The following is a 15,751-nucleotide window of genomic DNA, read 5'->3' as shown; positions in this document are numbered from 1 at the left end:
TAAGCCCAAGTACACACACACACACACACACACACACACACACACACACACACACACACACACACACACACACACACACACACACACACACACACACACACACACTCCCAGAATAATATAAAAGGAAGAACAAAGACTTGTGTGCTATAAGGTGATCTTCCTGTGGATAACAGCAAGGACAAGTGTGACTGGGGAACTACTGCTTAGATAGAAGCTGGCCACTAATGTGCTAGTCCTGCAAAACAAGCTCTTTTGAGGCTGCAAATGCAGATTTGGAAACAGAAGGTTTAAGGATTAGCTATGGCGTGTGTAAGTTATGAAAACTTACTGAAGCCCTTAAGTAATTTTGATCCAATATTCTAAATCCAAATACTTTCCAGTTGATTGTAGGAATTCACTTTTTAGGTTTGTGGAATACAGGGAATAGAACCAGTTTGCTCCTCATAGACCAAAATTTCTTTCAGGCCTTCTCTTTCCCTCAGGAGAAAGGCAAATTTCCCAGTGAGTCAACAGAAAGCTCGGCATAGATTATGCAGGATGTGGCAGGACTTGAAGAGCTGGCAAGGTAGGCAGGGATATTTTTGTGTAAGCTAGGCAAATGTTCACCAATACCACCACTGGGAAAGACTTCTGACTGAATTCACTGGCCAGACAAGGAGCGCATGTCATCCTGAGGGCTTTATGCAGGCAGAGACGAAGCAGTGGGAGTAGGTGAGTGTGGTGTGTGCAGGAGCTTTGCTCAGGGTTGGCTCTTGGAGAGAGGGCACGATGGCTCACCTATTTGGTACAACAGTCATGGAGATGGCTGTGGTACTGGTGTCTGGTTTATCATCTGTTGACTACACAACGTTCTTCCAAGTTGAGCCTCCCGTGATTCCCAGGAGACTGATTCTGTTCACAGTGGAGTGACAGCTTTTGTGTGTCTGTCAGCTTGTGGCAGGAGCTGCTTAGAGCCACTGAGACATGGTACATGTGGTAGTAGATAGGGAACAAGCTGATGGATTCAAGCTCTCCTTGCTTTATGTCAGGTGCTGGTGGCTCATGCCTGTAATCATAGCTACTCAGGAGGCTGAGATCGGAGGATCATGGTTCAAATCCACCCAGGGCTATAGTGTCCATGAGACTCTCATCTCCAATTAACCACCAGAAAATTAGTGGTGGAGCTGTGGCTCCAAGTGGTTTAGAGCACTAACTTGAGTACAAATGCTAAGGGACAATGCCTTGGCTCTGAGTTCAAGCCCAGGACACCGCCCGCCCCCCACCCCCCGCCCACGTGACTAAATCTAAGCAATTTTTTTGTTTATTTAACAGAGATACACTGAGTCTCCGGTTGGATTTCATTAGCCCCTACATACTGTGGTAGCCAAGACCAAAGGAAGGAGGGTGAGGGAGTCACAGAGATGAATTAAGATGACTTGTTCTCAAGGGACAAGAAGAAAAGGGAGAGATATAAAGTCCTTAGGGGTGAGTCAGTTATTGTGCAAAGTACCACACAAACAAACAAATACATAAATAAAAATTTAAAAAAGACTAAGCAGGTACTTGAAATTTCTAGGTGTGAAGATATAGCACTTGGTACCTATTTTCTCTTCTGTCCCAAAAGTCTCCAAACTGTGCCAGATAATTATGAAAAGCTAGTCATTGGAGCAGAAATCTGGAAGTGCTGCAAACTTGGAAGCATAAGAGCTTCAGGAACACAGCACACATACAAGTTGGAGAAAAGCTATCTCATGTGGGAATCTTTCTTCCTTGAAGACTTGTAGGGAAATGGAAAGGAGTTAGAGATAGAATAACAGCAGACTCCAGCTCATCACTTCCCCAGTCAGGCTTGGGAAACTCTAGTCGCTGGGTCATATAGGCCCTCACAATCACTTGGTCTAGGATGAGGTGGCCCCGTTTGCTTCTTGCTGGGTTTGTGCCCTTTCTGTACATACTGATAATTTTGCATAGCTTGTCAATGATGTAATGATATCCAAATAGTTCTTAGCAGAAGAAAGATTCCCTACTCCTGAGTGAAGGCAAGAGTATGAGGTCATTCAAAGCAGGCCCTGTGCAGAGACTCCCAGACAAACATTTGGTCTGGAAGAAGAATGGAGAATCCTCTGCTCATGGGGCCTCTGTGGACTCTGCCCAGGCTCACCTTGACTCCTCTCAAAAACAACCTGTCCTAGTAAAGACTTCCATTCACAAGCAAGTGAAATAGAATTCTCTTTTGAATAATAAAAATAGGATTGTGGCCAACATAGTTTTAATCTAAACTATCAATTTCAAAAGGGAGCGTGGGATTCTAAATGCTCAGGAATTTCAAGAAAACAATGACATGAAAAAATGACACCAGGGTGAGGAAGGTGGCTCAGTGGTAGAGTGCTTGCCTTGCATGCCAGAGGCCCTGGGTTCGATTCCTCAGCACCACATAAGCAAAAAGAAAAAAGCCGGAAATGGTGCTGTGGCTCAAGTGGTAGAGCGCTAGCCTTAAGCTGAAGAGCTGAGGGACAGCACCCAGGCCCAGAGTTCAGGCCACACGACCGGACACACACACACACACACACACACACACACACACACACACACACACACACACACAAAAGAGACACCAACTCAAGAACTAGGTGAGGAAACAGTGCTAATAGGAGAGGGACAGAGAAGATCTCACACTCTAATTGGACAATGCGGTAGTTGTTAGGTGCGCTTTCTGCCAGATTATTAAAGCAGAGCTGGGTAGGAGTGTGTTCTGAGAGCTACCTGCCAAATGCAGCTGTTTCAGAGGCCTGTTTGGGCCTGAGCCCAAGATGGAATTTATGCAAGAGAACTTTCTCTGAAATGACAAATAGGTGCATTCTTTCTAAACTTTGACAATGTGGATAAAAGAGATGGTTTATACTGAAAACTATTGAATTACTGTGAAAGAAATATTTTTGAAAGAGATTTCCTGTTTCAGGGAAAGCAATAGCTGCCAAAATGGGAGTCATTTTTATTTTAGGATAATTTGAGGACAAAGTTGAAAAATTGATCAATTGTTCAGAGAATAGGTTTTCAACCTTCTAAAAATATGCTTTTCTTTTTTCTTGTTTTTTTTTTTTTTTGTGTGGGGGAGGGCTTGAACTCTGGACTTGGGCACTGTCCCTGTGCTCTTCAGCTCAAGGCGAGCTCTGTATTGCTTGAGCCACAGAGTCACTTCTGGTTTTTTAGTGGTTTATTGGAGATAAGAGTCTCACGGACTTTTCTGCCTGGGCTGGCTTTGAACTGTGATTCTCAGATCTCAGCCACCTGAGTAACTAGGATTACAGGCTTGAGCCACCTGTTCCCAGCTCTTTTTAATTCTTTTGCTGGTCCTGGGGTTTGAATTCAAGGCCTGGGTGCTGTCCCTGAGCTTCTTTTGCTCAAGGCTATTGCTCTACCACTTGAGCCACAGTGCTATTTCCAGCTCTTCCTGAGTAGTTTATTGGCAATAAGAGTCTCATGGACTTTCTTGCCTGGGATAACTTCGAATTGCAATCCTCACATCTCCGCCTCCTGAGTAGCCAGGATTACAGACCTGAGTCACTGGTGTCCAGCATTATTTATTAAGGCATTGTAGTGAGATCATTTTGTCTGATTCACTTAAGTTATAAATTGCTGAATTGCTTAAAAAAAGCCTAAAACTTAAAATGAGTGAGTTTTTAAGTGTCCTTCAGGATTTTATGACTGGTTAGCTGAACATCAGTGGCTCATGCTTGTAATCCTAACTACTCAGGAGGCTGAGATCTCAGAATTACAGTTCCGGGTCAGCCTAGGCAGGAAAGTCTGTTTGGCTTTTATTTCCAATTCACCACCAAAAATCCTGGAAATGGAACTGTGGCTCAAGTAGTAGAGCACCAGTATTAAGCTAAAAAGCTCAGGGACAGCACCCAGACCCTGACTTTAAGCCTTAGGACTGAAACAACAATAAAAAAAAAGATTTTATGACTGGTTGCAGACATTCATCTTCACTGAGGATTAGGAGAAGGCTTCATGTGTCCTGAGGAAAATACCTTGAGAGATTTGGGAGGTTTTATGCATCATAGCAGGAGTGAACCGTAGTTGAATCCTAAACCTTAGCTGAATTGTGAATATCCCTTGAATAAACTAGTATCATTAAATTGGAGAAGCTAGAGAAGTCTTAGGAGCAACATTCAGATGGGGTAAAAGTTTCACTATGGGCTCTGTCCAATTTATATTCAGAGTGCAGACTTTTTTCCATATAATTTTCCTTCCTTCCTTCCTTCCTTCCTTGCTTCCTTCCTTCCTTCCTTGTTTCCTTTTCTTCATTTCTTGCTTGCTTGCTTTTTCTCCCTCTTTCAACTTTACTTTGTTAAAAATAATAAAGTTTTGTTGAACTATACTCTTATTGTATATTTTCAAAATGGTTCTTTTTAGGAAAGTGGTAACTGCATTTTCTTGGCAGTTGTGTTCTTCATTTTCTCCTAAAGTACTGCTTAGTGTGTGTGTGTGTGTGTGTGTGTGTGTGTGTGAGTGTGTGTGTGTGTGTGTGTGTGTGTGTGTCCCCGTCGTGGGGCCTGAATTATGGCCTGGGCGCTGTCCCTCAGCTCTTCAGCTCAAGGCTAGGGTTCTACCACTTGAACCAAGCCTCTTTTCTGCCTTTTTCTGCTTATCTGGTGTTGAGGAATTGAACACAGAGCCTCATGCATGCAAGGCAAGACTTAACCACTAAACCACCTTTCCAGCCCCTATTACTACTTTTAAGTAGTTATGCAAGAGGGTTATGCATATGGGTTTATTAGTACAGTGCATGTGGATCAATGTTACTCTTCCCATCAGACAATTAGGGCAATTATCTTGGCCACTGGCCCTTGAACAGGTGAAAAAGACAATGGTTATAGGGCTGGATAAAAACACATTCTGTTCAAAAGCAGAATGGAAGAACTAGAGAGAAGGGGTAGAAGAGATAGTACACTGAATAATTTTCTGTTTGGAGGCAGATGATGGGAATGTGCTGGAGATGAATTCAGGATAATGGTGCCACAGAGAGGACCAGGAGTCTAACACGAATGGTGTCATCCTTTTCATTTCCTGTGCAGGTCGCTGACTTGGGGGAAGATGTAGGTGTAACTATGTTGGCCTCCAGGTGCCAAGAAAGCAGACCAAGTTCAGTATTTCTTTGACCAACACAGAAAGAGAAAAACTTGCTCATTTGTGCATCTCTCCATCCCACATGGCTATCTCCTGGACCACACTTGAATTTCTCTTATTGTCCCAGCCCTTCCTTCAGTTGAGGCAGGACACCTTTTCATTATTTCCAGACTCACTTTACTATAATAACTTTTATGAGTTATAGATTTATGTTGTTTAAGTCATCTAGTCTATGTGCTGTTGCTAGGGCAGACCCAGGCTGAATAAAGCACTGTTCTTCCCACATGCATTTTTGTCTCTGCCTTAATCCATTCTCTGCCCAATAGTACAGTCAGCCTTAGCAACAAAAGTGACCAGCAGATTCCCTTGCTTAGAACATTTCAGGGGAAGCACAAAACATGTAAAAAACATACAGTGCCTTTCTGGTAATGTGCTCAGATTCTGTGAGATAACTCTCCAGGGCGTCCAAATGTGGGGTTTTGCACGGTCCACTTATTTATCCAGTGTTGGTATTCTCATACTTCATCCACATTGACTTTTTTTTTGCCAGTTGTGTGACTTGAATTCAGGGCCTGGGCTCTGTCCCTGAGCCATTTTACTCAAGGCTAGCACTCTACTCATTTGAGCTACAGCTTCACTTCCAGTTTTTAGATGATTAACTGGAGATGAGAGTCTTACAGACTTTCCTGACTGGGCTAGCTTCGAACTGTGATTCTCAGATCTCAACCTCCTGAATAGTGTAGGATTCTAGGCATGAGCCACCAGTGCTCTGCCACATTGACTTGCAAGGTGCCTCCTATACTGCGATTTCTATAGACTTCCTACAAAGGCATGTGTTTGCTGAGAATCCTCACTATCACCAATCTACTTCCTTTCCTTGCTTGAGTCTCACATTGCCTCACTCACCTGAACGTCAGGCCTCATCTCAGGAGGAGCCCATGGAGAGCAGCTATCTACTGCAATCTCCTCTCCTTCCCCAGCTATTATATTCCTTAGTTTTATCCATTTAAATCTATCGTCTTAGAATGGAAGTGCCAGAAGGGCACATGCCACGTTTCTCTATCTGTCTCCTCTCAGTCTCTCAGTCTCTCAGTCTCTCAGTCTCTCAGTCTCTCAGTCTCTCAGTCTCTCTCTGTCTCTCTCTCTCTGTCTCTCTCTCTCTCTCTCTCTCTCTCTCTCTCTGTCGGTATCCTCTCAGTCTCTGTCTCGCTCTGTCTCTCTCTCTCCCCCCAAGTCATTGAGAACTGGGACAGATAGGAGAAGCCTTATTTCTAACACAGGAAAGATGAACAAACTCATGACAATTTTGAGTTGGGACAGAATTCTGAAGCCATTTACTAAAGTTATTATAAATACATGGGTTCTGTTTGGAGCCCAATAAGTGTTTTTACTGAATGGATTGAGAATGAGTGTTTGTGAGTGCTTGATCAATACCTGTCATCATCACTGATTAAAAATATAACAGGCCAGTTGCACACTTAAGGAGTTTCATGGTGACATTCAGTTAAGGTCCCACTACTCTTATTTTAAAATTCTGAACCTCCAGGAAGAGCAAAACATCTGTGTTTAAATCTGACTACCTCTCCACCCATTGACAATGACCAAAGCACAAGTTTGTTTTTTTTTGTTTTTTTGTTTTTTCTTTTTGGTGCTAATCCTGGGGCTTGAACTCAGGGCCTGGGTACGGTCTCTGGACTTTTTCGCTAAGGCGATTACAACTTGAGCCATAGCTCTACTTCAAGTTTTTCTGGTGCTTAATTGGAGACAGGAGTCTCATGGACATTCCTGCCCAGGCTGGCTTCAAATGTGATTGTCAGATCTTTCTCTAGTCACCTGTCCCTACTTGCTCTCTTTTTTCCTCCCATCAGGAGACTGATACGGGTGGGCCCTACAGAGGAGATCTGGGGTGAACTTCCCTATACACTCAAGTGTCCATGAAAATGGGCCATGTGTTCAGAGTCCAGGCCCTGCCCAAGTTGTCTGACAAAAGGTGCAGATCATCAATCCACTTGGAGTCTGCTTCCCACCAACAGTACAATACATGGACCCCATGGCTGAATGTCCCGAGCTCCAACCAGTACTGAGACAGGATTGTTCCATCTGCAGTGGACAAAGGCTGACACACTAAGTCTACCTGATTTGTAGATTTATCTCACAGGGGTTTGACCAAGTACAATTAAAAAAAGAAAAAGAAATTTCAGTCACTGAAGTTGAAACTCCCAGTGCACATTCTGAAGCTGGGTGGAGGCAGGCACTCAAGGCAGCACTGGCCTGTGGTCAGTTGTGTCTACATCCTTGTATCAGCTGCTGAGTGTGTGTCTCCCTGGCCGTCAGTTTATGAAAATTTGCTTCCAAAAAATCTAGCAGGGCCTGAAAAGCAAGGTAAAAGTGAATGTGTTTTGCTGAAATGATCAAGTGGAAATTTTACATTTGTTGAAAAGTGGCATGACTCTATAGAAAAATGAACCACACATCCACAGTACAAGACTAAACCCTTTGCACCCTGCACATGCCCAGTGTTTCCTCAATGGCAGGCTCCTTGCTACCACAAACCTGAAGACAGTAAGGTGGAGTGAGCAGATGTTGCTTTTTTGTGACTCTGTTGATGTGACTTTTCTATCAGTGTCTATCAGCAGACTGTTGTAGTAGAACTCCACAGAATTAAGTCATTTTGTCTTTGTGCAGTGTTTCCAGTTAGGGGTAGTTTTTAGTCTATGCTGTTTTGCATAGACTAACAACTTAGGGGCATGCAAGGATTTATATTCAATAGCCAGGTGGTGAGATGAGCCCGTATCCATGACAACAGGACATTGTCCACCCTACAGTGACATTCCTGACCACCAGTGAATTCCTTCAGGATACCCGACAGCGTGTCTAAATGTCTTCATCAGGAAAATGAGGTTTGGAGATGTACTGTTAAGAGCATTGTTAATATTGGAATGAACCTGAGGATTGGAGAATGTTTCTCCCCCTTGGCAGCAGGAACCCTAGAATCTCTACTGGGATATCAAATGGTATCTAACTTTTGGTTTGTTTTGTTTGTTTTTAACCTAATCTGTGGTTGGTAAGGAAAGACACTGAATGACTAGATTTCACCCCAAGAGACCACAGAGAAGGTGGATGAAAGAAGGATAAAACTTCAGCCATCTTGATTGCATGGGGCAGAGTAGACCACAGGTTACAGGGAGATGGACTACAGTAGTCGCATCACCTGACTGCTCACTCATGGCTGAACTGAAGATGAGGACTCTGCAAGCCTTAGCTAGACAGCTGTTGACCAGATCCATATTTCTCACTTCGTGCATCTCATTGTACCACTAGCAAACTCACCACTGACTGGTTGCTTTTAAAATATTCTCTTAAAGTGTGGCTGAAATTAGGAAAGCAACTCCATTTGTAATAGCCCCACAAAAAATAAAATACCTAGGAATTAACTTAACCAAAGAAGTGAAGGACCTCTATGATGAAAACTTTAAAATCTTGAAAAAGGAAATCAACACAGAACTTAAAAAATGGCAAAACCTCCCATGCTCCTGGATTGGCAAGATTAACATCATGAAAATGGCAATACTTCCCAAGGCTATCTACAAATTCAACGCGATACCTATCAAAATTCCACCCTCATTCTTCAAGGAAATAGAGGAGGCAATCCAAAAATTCATATGGAACAATAAAAGACCCCGAATAGCAAAAACGCTCCTCAACGGAAAGAACACTGCTAGAGGAATATCAATACCAAATTGATATTTGGTATATATAAACTCTACTATAAAGCCATAGTAATCAAAACAGCTTGGTATTGGCATAAGAACAGACCTCAGGATCAATGGAATAGAATTGAAAACCCAGAAATGAACCTACAGACCTATAGCCATCTAATCTTCGATAAGGAAGCTAAAACAATAGAATGGAAGAAAGACAGCCTCTTCAGTAAATGGTGCTGGCAAAATTGGTTAACTACATGTAGAAAACTAAAGCTAGATCCTTATATATCACCCTGCACCAGAATCAACTCCAAATGGATCAAAGACCTTGAACTCAAAGCAGACACTCTGAAAACATTACAGGATGGAATAGGAGAAACCCTAGGTCTCCTTGGCTCAGGCCGAAATTTTCTGAATAGAGACCCGGAAGCACAACAAATCAAAGAAAGGTTGGACAAATGGGATTGCATAAGATTGCAGAGCTTCTGCAGGGCAAATGACATAGCTAGCAAGATCAATAGAAAGCCCACCGATTGGGAGAAGATCTTTACTAGCCATACAACGGACAAGGGTCTCATATCTAAAATATACTTGGAACTCAAAAAATTAAACCACCCAACAACAAATCCTCAAAGAAACAACTGCCCAATAAATAAGTGGGCGAAAGACTTAAAGAGAAGCTTCTCTGAAGAAGAAAGAAGGATGGCCAATAGACACATGAAGAAATGTTCAACATCCCTAGCCATAAAAGAAATGCAAATCAAAACAACATTGAGATATCACCTCACTCCAGTTAGAACAGCAAAAATCAAGAACTCTAACAACAACAGATGCTGGAGGGGATGTGGACAGAAAGGAACCTTACTTCATTGTTGGTGGGAATGTAAACTTGTTCAACCACTTTGGAAAGCAGTATGGAGGTTCCTCAAAAGACTTCACATAGATCTCCCCTATGATCCAGCAATCCCACTTTTGGGCATTTACCCAAATGTTTACAAACAAGACCACACTAAAGCTACCAGCACAACTATGTTTATTGCAGCATTATTTACCATAGCTAAGATATGGAACCAACCCAGATGCCCCTCAGTAGATGAATGGATCAAGAAAATGTGGTATATATACACAATGGAATTCTATGCCTCCATCAGAAAGAATGACATTTCCCCATTTGTTAGGAAATGGAAAGGTTTGGAAAAAATTATATTAAGTGAACTAAGCCAGGCCCAAAGAAGCATAGGTCCCATGGTTTCCCTTATTTGCAATATCTAGTATAGGTATGAGTCAAGCGGAAAAGGTCAGATAATGTGATGTTAGGAAAATGAACCCTTAAATATGTATTTTAATGTTTTCGTTTCTTTCATGCATGTGTTTCTAACGCATTTACAAGATTATTTCTTTGTTGCTTTGTATGTCCCTCCCCCACAGTGTAACCCCCACTTTCACTATATTTGATGTCAGTATAACATGTGGAGGAGATGGGGACAAACAAGTCGTTTAAGGATTCAGGTGGACCTGTTGCAACAATGAGAAGTACAAAATGTCATGTCAAAACCAGCTTTACAATGTCGGTGTGGGGGGGGGGAGGGGGGTATAATTGGGTGGGGGGAGGGGGGTAAAATTGGGTGGGGGGAGGGGGGAGGCGGGGAAGGGAAGTGAAGGGTAAACAAAGGAGGAGGCTGCAATGCTTGGTAAGAAAAGTATGCATTATCCTGCCCATGTAATTGTAGCCCCTCTGTACAGTATGTTCCCAAATAAAATAAAATACAATTAAAAAAAAATATTCTCTTGTCATTTTCAGCCACTGTTGACAGTTATTATGATGGCATTACTATTCAGTTCCTTTCTTTTCCTAGAATCCTCCTACTTTTAAGTACTTGGCTTGTAAGCTACCTTGGACTCAGGCATTCCCACTTGTAAGCCTGCCTCCCTATATTCAGGACCTAGATCACTGATATTTCTTAGTAATGCATTAGTATGCATGGAACAAAATGGAGGAAATCAATTTAAATTCTATATATTTATATCTTTTTTTTTTTTGGGTCCGGTCGTGGGGCCTGAACTCTGGGTCTGGGTGCTGTCCCTCAGCTCTTCAGCTCAAGGCTAGTGCTTTACCACTTGAGCCAAAGCACCACTTCTGGCTTTTTTCTTTTTTCTTATGTGTGCTGAGGAATCGAACCCAGGGCCTCATGCATGCAAGGCAAGTGCTCTACAACTGAGCCACCTTCCCAGCCCCTAAATTCTATATATTTATTTATTTCCACGTATATGTATATATTAGAATTCTACTCACTAAAATATTTACTGAACTAATACGAGTTTTTACATATTATAAGGCAGTTTAGCTGTTAGTCCTATCACACTATTTAGTTGAATTTGCATTAATATTTTTTCCTTCATTTTAAGTGTAGCTAACCTATATTCCCTTACCCTATATTTGGGCCTAGATCATCCTAGATTACTAGGAATGCATTAGTATGTGTGGAACAAAACTGTGGAAATCAATTTAAATTCTGTATATTTATATCTTTTTTGGGGGGGTCGGTTGTGGGGCCTGAACTCTGGGCCTGGGCGCTGTCCCTCAGCTCTTCAGCTCAAGGCTAGCGCTCTACCACTTGAGCCAAAGCGCCACTTCCGGCTTTCTTTTTGCTTCTGTGGTGCTGAGGAATCGAACCCAGGGCCTCATGCATGCAAGGAAAGTGCTCTACCACTGAGCCACCTTCCCCACCCATAAATTCTACATATTTTTATCTTAAGCTGATATATTAACTTTTAGTTCCAAGCTGTAAACATTTTCAGTTACTGAAATGATAGAATCAACATGAAAAAAACTGAGCTACCTTGCATTCCATTTTTTCCTACTAAAGCTGGGGCTTGTTCTACACCTACAAAACTCATTTCAAGTACTCAATAGTGGCTAGCAAACAGGGTTAAAATTTAAATCGTGTGTATGTGTGTATGTGCAGGAGCGTGCATGAGAGAGAAAGAGGGAGAGGGAGAAAGACAGAGAGCATTGCCTTGTTCTCCCCTAGACTCTGATCCCTCAAGGCTTGAGCTTCCTTACCACCTTCACCATTAGCAGCGAATGCCTAGCCAGCACCCGGGCCTTTTCCAGAGAAGCAGGGATTTCCGCATTTGCACAGCACAGGTGTTTCTCCTGAATGTTCCAGCAGCTGTCATTCCTCTGTGCCAGCTAGGCTGGGCGTCACTGCTTTGAAAATAGGTTGTTTGGATGAAAGAATTTAACCTAAATCCAGTTCCCGGCAGGTGGGGGAACACATGGCTTTCTATGCAAGGTGCAAACTTCAGGAGGTCGCTGCTTGGTCCAGTGACTGAGCACACGCAGGGCAACCGGCTCTGTGTTGTTTCTGCCCTGCCGAAGGGGAGGAGCTGAGTGAAGCCCCGCATGGAAGCCTGTGCAGAGCTGCAGGCGCTGCTGGCGGCCCAGGCGGCTCCGGGGGCGGAGGTGGCCGGCGGCCGGCCTTCTCCCTGCGCCCTCGGTGCGTGCGCGCAGTCTGGGCGCGGGCTGTGGCCGTTCCCTCCGTTTGAGGTAGGGAAGTGGGGAAGTCGGGCCCCGCCCTCGGCGCGGTGGGCGGCGGGCGGGGGCGCGAGCGCCAGGCGGGCGGGCGGGGCCGGCGGTTGGCGGGAGTTCGGGGGGAGCGCGCGGTGCTCTGCGCGGGTGCAGACGGAGGCTGCGGCCGAGGAAGAGGAGGTGAGAGCCGGGGCGGCGCCGCCCGACCCGCAGAGTGAGTGCGTGTGCCCTGCAAGCGGAGCTGGGGGACCGGCGTGGAGCAGCGATTCGCCACCCGCCGGGCCGGGCCGCAGAGCCGCGGGGCCTCAGTGCACTGCGGGGGGAGGTCGGGGCTCCGGATGCCGGGAAACCCCGCCGCCGCCGCCGCCGCCGCCGCCGCTGTCCGGAGACCACGGGCAGGTTCATGGTTTTCTGGCCCGCGCCGCGCGGGGTCGCTGACCTCGGGCCGGCGGACCGGGGAGAGGGCTCCCGGGGCCGGCGTGGAGGGGCCTGGACCGGGTGTGGGCGTGGAGGGCTCCGGGGTGCGCGGGAGGGGACCGGCGTGGGGCGGTGGGGATGGCGGGCAGGGGGCTCCAGGGCGGACGCGGAGGGGGTCGGAGCCGGGCAGGGGCCGGGTGATCAGCGGAGAGGGCGCCCGTGCCTGTGACGCGTCCCGGGACGCCGCAGGACGGAGACCCCAGCGAGACGTGTGCACCGGGACCGGCTCGCGGGGCGTCAGGACGGCCGAGTCCGGAGCTCCGGGCAGCTGCTCCGGGACGCGGCTGACAGGGGCCTGGGCCGCGCTCGTGGTTGTGTGTAGCCCAGAAGCAACCCGGGAGCGCGTACCGGGCCGGCCGCGGTGGATGAGGCCGAGGAGGCACAGGGGGCGCCGTGGACAGCTGCGATCCCCGCTAATTCCCGCTCCTGGGGATGCGTCGGGGGTCCCGCTGGGGTCCGGGCTGGAGGCGTGGACCCGCCAGGCGCACCCCGCAGGACGAGGCAGTAATGCCAGGGGACTCGAGCCCGAGCGCAGAGCATGGCCCGGCGGCCCTGGGACGGTTTCCAGGGCTGAGGGAGTAATGCCTCCTGTCCCGGGCTGAGCATGGGGCCAGGAAAGTCGGGGGCCTGGAAAGTCGGGAGCCGCGCGTGGGAGCGTGAGGCCAGTGCAAGTGTGGCTGAGGGCGTCTCCCCTCCCACTGATCCTGTCTGTGCAGGGGCCCCTTGAAGCTGGCCAGGAGGGTCAGGAGCCTTTGATTTCAGAAGCAGCCTGGCTTATTGCCAAAGGGCCTTCCTCCAGCAGGGCAGGTTTCTAGAGGAAAACACCTTAAAATGTTTACACACTGGATGGATTCTGCCTTTACGTATGGAGCACTCTTAGTAGGTGCTTCTTAAATGTCTGTTGACTGCAGAGATGCACACTTCATGGGCCGACCTTATGTCACCTCGGTATAGTTACCTGAGGGAACAAAGTGCAGCCACAGAGGTTTCCTTTCTTATAAAAATCTTTAATGAAAATAGCTATCTACAGAGCAGATAATAAAACAGATGCTTCTAGCTCCAATTCCCTTCCCCCAGCCAGGCACAGAGGTAAAGCAGATACTTCAGGTGGCTCTGGCTAATAGAAACTGAGATTCCGTTTCCAAGAGAAGATAGGGGAAAAATCACATTTTTTTATGCTGCCTCTGTAGTTGATTCTCCTCTTTTCAAAGTCATGGAGTAAGACACTTAGCTAGGTGGCAACCTGTTTTACATATCCCTATATAAAACGAATGGATTCATAGGGTAGCAAAGACATTTGTATGAAGTTGGTGGCCAGGGTGTTCAGCACCCTGACAGCTACCGGGAGACAAAGGGACAGAATCCTACCCTCAGACCAGCTGATGAGGCAGAAAAAGGTGCAAGGACAAAGGATGGGAAAGGAGGCCAGGTGGTGCCTGCCACAGCTGCATGTGCAGGTAGTCCTGGGAAGGGCGGTCACTGGCATCCACGATATCCTCCAGACTCCAATGAGAACACCCACTTGTCCTAATATCCCAGGAGCCTCTTGGCTTCTTCACTTTGAACCTGAAGGGTCTCCCTGGCTTATTTCTGAAGCAGTTTCATTTTCTTCCTTTGCACCAGGGCCTCTTCAGTCTCCTGCTGTGATGGCACAGGAACAGGAGCAATGAACTTCAGCTGCCCATCCTCCCCTCCCTTCTCCAGGCTGCCTTCCTCATCATACTCCTCCTCAGTGACAGCATAAATGTTGATCTCCTCTTCCTCCTCCTCCTCCTTTTTCACCTCTTGCCAGCCGAGCCTCTCTCTCTGCTTTCCATTTTTCCACCAGCTCAGCTCTGTTTCTTTTCATATTCTTGCTCCAAAGGTACAATAACACCATCATCTTCATCTAGGTAACCATAGTATTCAAAATCAATTGCCTTCATCAGCTCAGCACGTGTCTTTCTGGGAGGAGGAAGAGGTTCTTTTTCAAACAGCTCTCTAACACCAGGTAAATCCCTTGCTGCTCCAAAGTACTTGTAACCTCGGTTTCCTGGGACTGCTTTCCCTTCATGATCCAGCATTTTAGGACCAACTTTCCCATAACCAGGGCCGTCAAGTTCTTTTATCTGCACCTTCCAGTGACCTTTTTCTCTTAACAGCTTATTGATCTCATCATTCCGGTTTCAAATTTGGAATTCACCCAAACCAGCATTCTGAATCTGAGCTACTTTTTTGGAGATTTCTCCAATAATCTGTCATCTCCATTTCTCTGCTTTGGGCAACTCTGTACATTCTGAAGCAAGGAAAGGTCTTCGTTCCTTCACTTTTCCCTCTTCCACCTGGGCTTGGCGAAATCTTGCTAAGGCCCTCATGGCCTTTTCTGCATTTCGGGCCATGGCACCAAGGTGCAGCCGACGTCTCCTAGGCCCTTCTTTTTTTTAAGTTTTCTTTAATAATCCAGGAAGTTCTAGGAATCTACACTTTTTGCCAACTTTGTAGTGACTCTGAGAATATTGAAATAAGAAAGACATAGCTGTTTCTGGTGGCTGTTGGTATAATCTGTAAAAGACACTATTTCTAAAGCTTAAAGCAAGAGCAGTAAATGTCAGTTATTGGCTTAACTTTAAAAAAAAATGCCTCTTAAGGCAATTTTTGTCTTCTGTACTAGAGTTTGAATTCAGAGCTTTGTGTTGCAAGGCAGGCACACTACCATGTGACCCAGGCCCTTAGTTCTTTATTTTCTGTAGTTATTTTTTGAGATAGGGTCTTACTTTTCATCCCTGATGGCGTGAATGGACTGGTGGTCCTGGGCTGGCAGGTGCACACTGCTGCTCCCTGCTGAATTTTCTGTTGAGGTGGGGTCTCAACATCTTTTTGGGCTGGGCTGACCTGAAACCTAGATCCTCTTGATTTTTTTGTCTGCTTATAGACCACAGCAGTGTGCTAG

The 15,751-nt window shown here is 45.9% G+C and overlaps 1 long non-coding RNA gene and 1 pseudogene across 1 annotated transcript; both read right to left on the bottom strand.

Annotated features, from left to right (window-relative positions):
* Positions 1-7,238: 7,238 nt before the first annotated feature.
* Positions 7,239-12,411, bottom strand: LOC138815488 (uncharacterized). The gene is made up of 2 exons (XR_011368334.1): positions 11,878-12,411; positions 7,239-7,479 (listed from the first exon to the last, which is right to left on the bottom strand). It is a non-coding gene; the product is annotated as an uncharacterized lncRNA (long non-coding RNA).
* A 1,938-nt stretch (positions 12,412-14,349) lies between these two features.
* On the bottom strand, positions 14,350-15,221 carry LOC138815480 (pre-mRNA-splicing factor ISY1 homolog pseudogene; annotated as a pseudogene).
* Positions 15,222-15,751: the final 530 nt, after the last annotated feature.

The sequence above is a fragment of the Dipodomys merriami genome, unplaced genomic scaffold, assembly GCF_024711535.1.
Source record: "Dipodomys merriami isolate MVZ:Mamm:240054 unplaced genomic scaffold, mDipMer1.0.p SCAF_1098, whole genome shotgun sequence".
Lineage (NCBI taxonomy): Eukaryota > Metazoa > Chordata > Mammalia > Rodentia > Heteromyidae > Dipodomys > Dipodomys merriami.
Note: the sequence above shows the minus strand (reverse complement) of the source record. Positions and strands in the feature narration are given on the sequence as shown.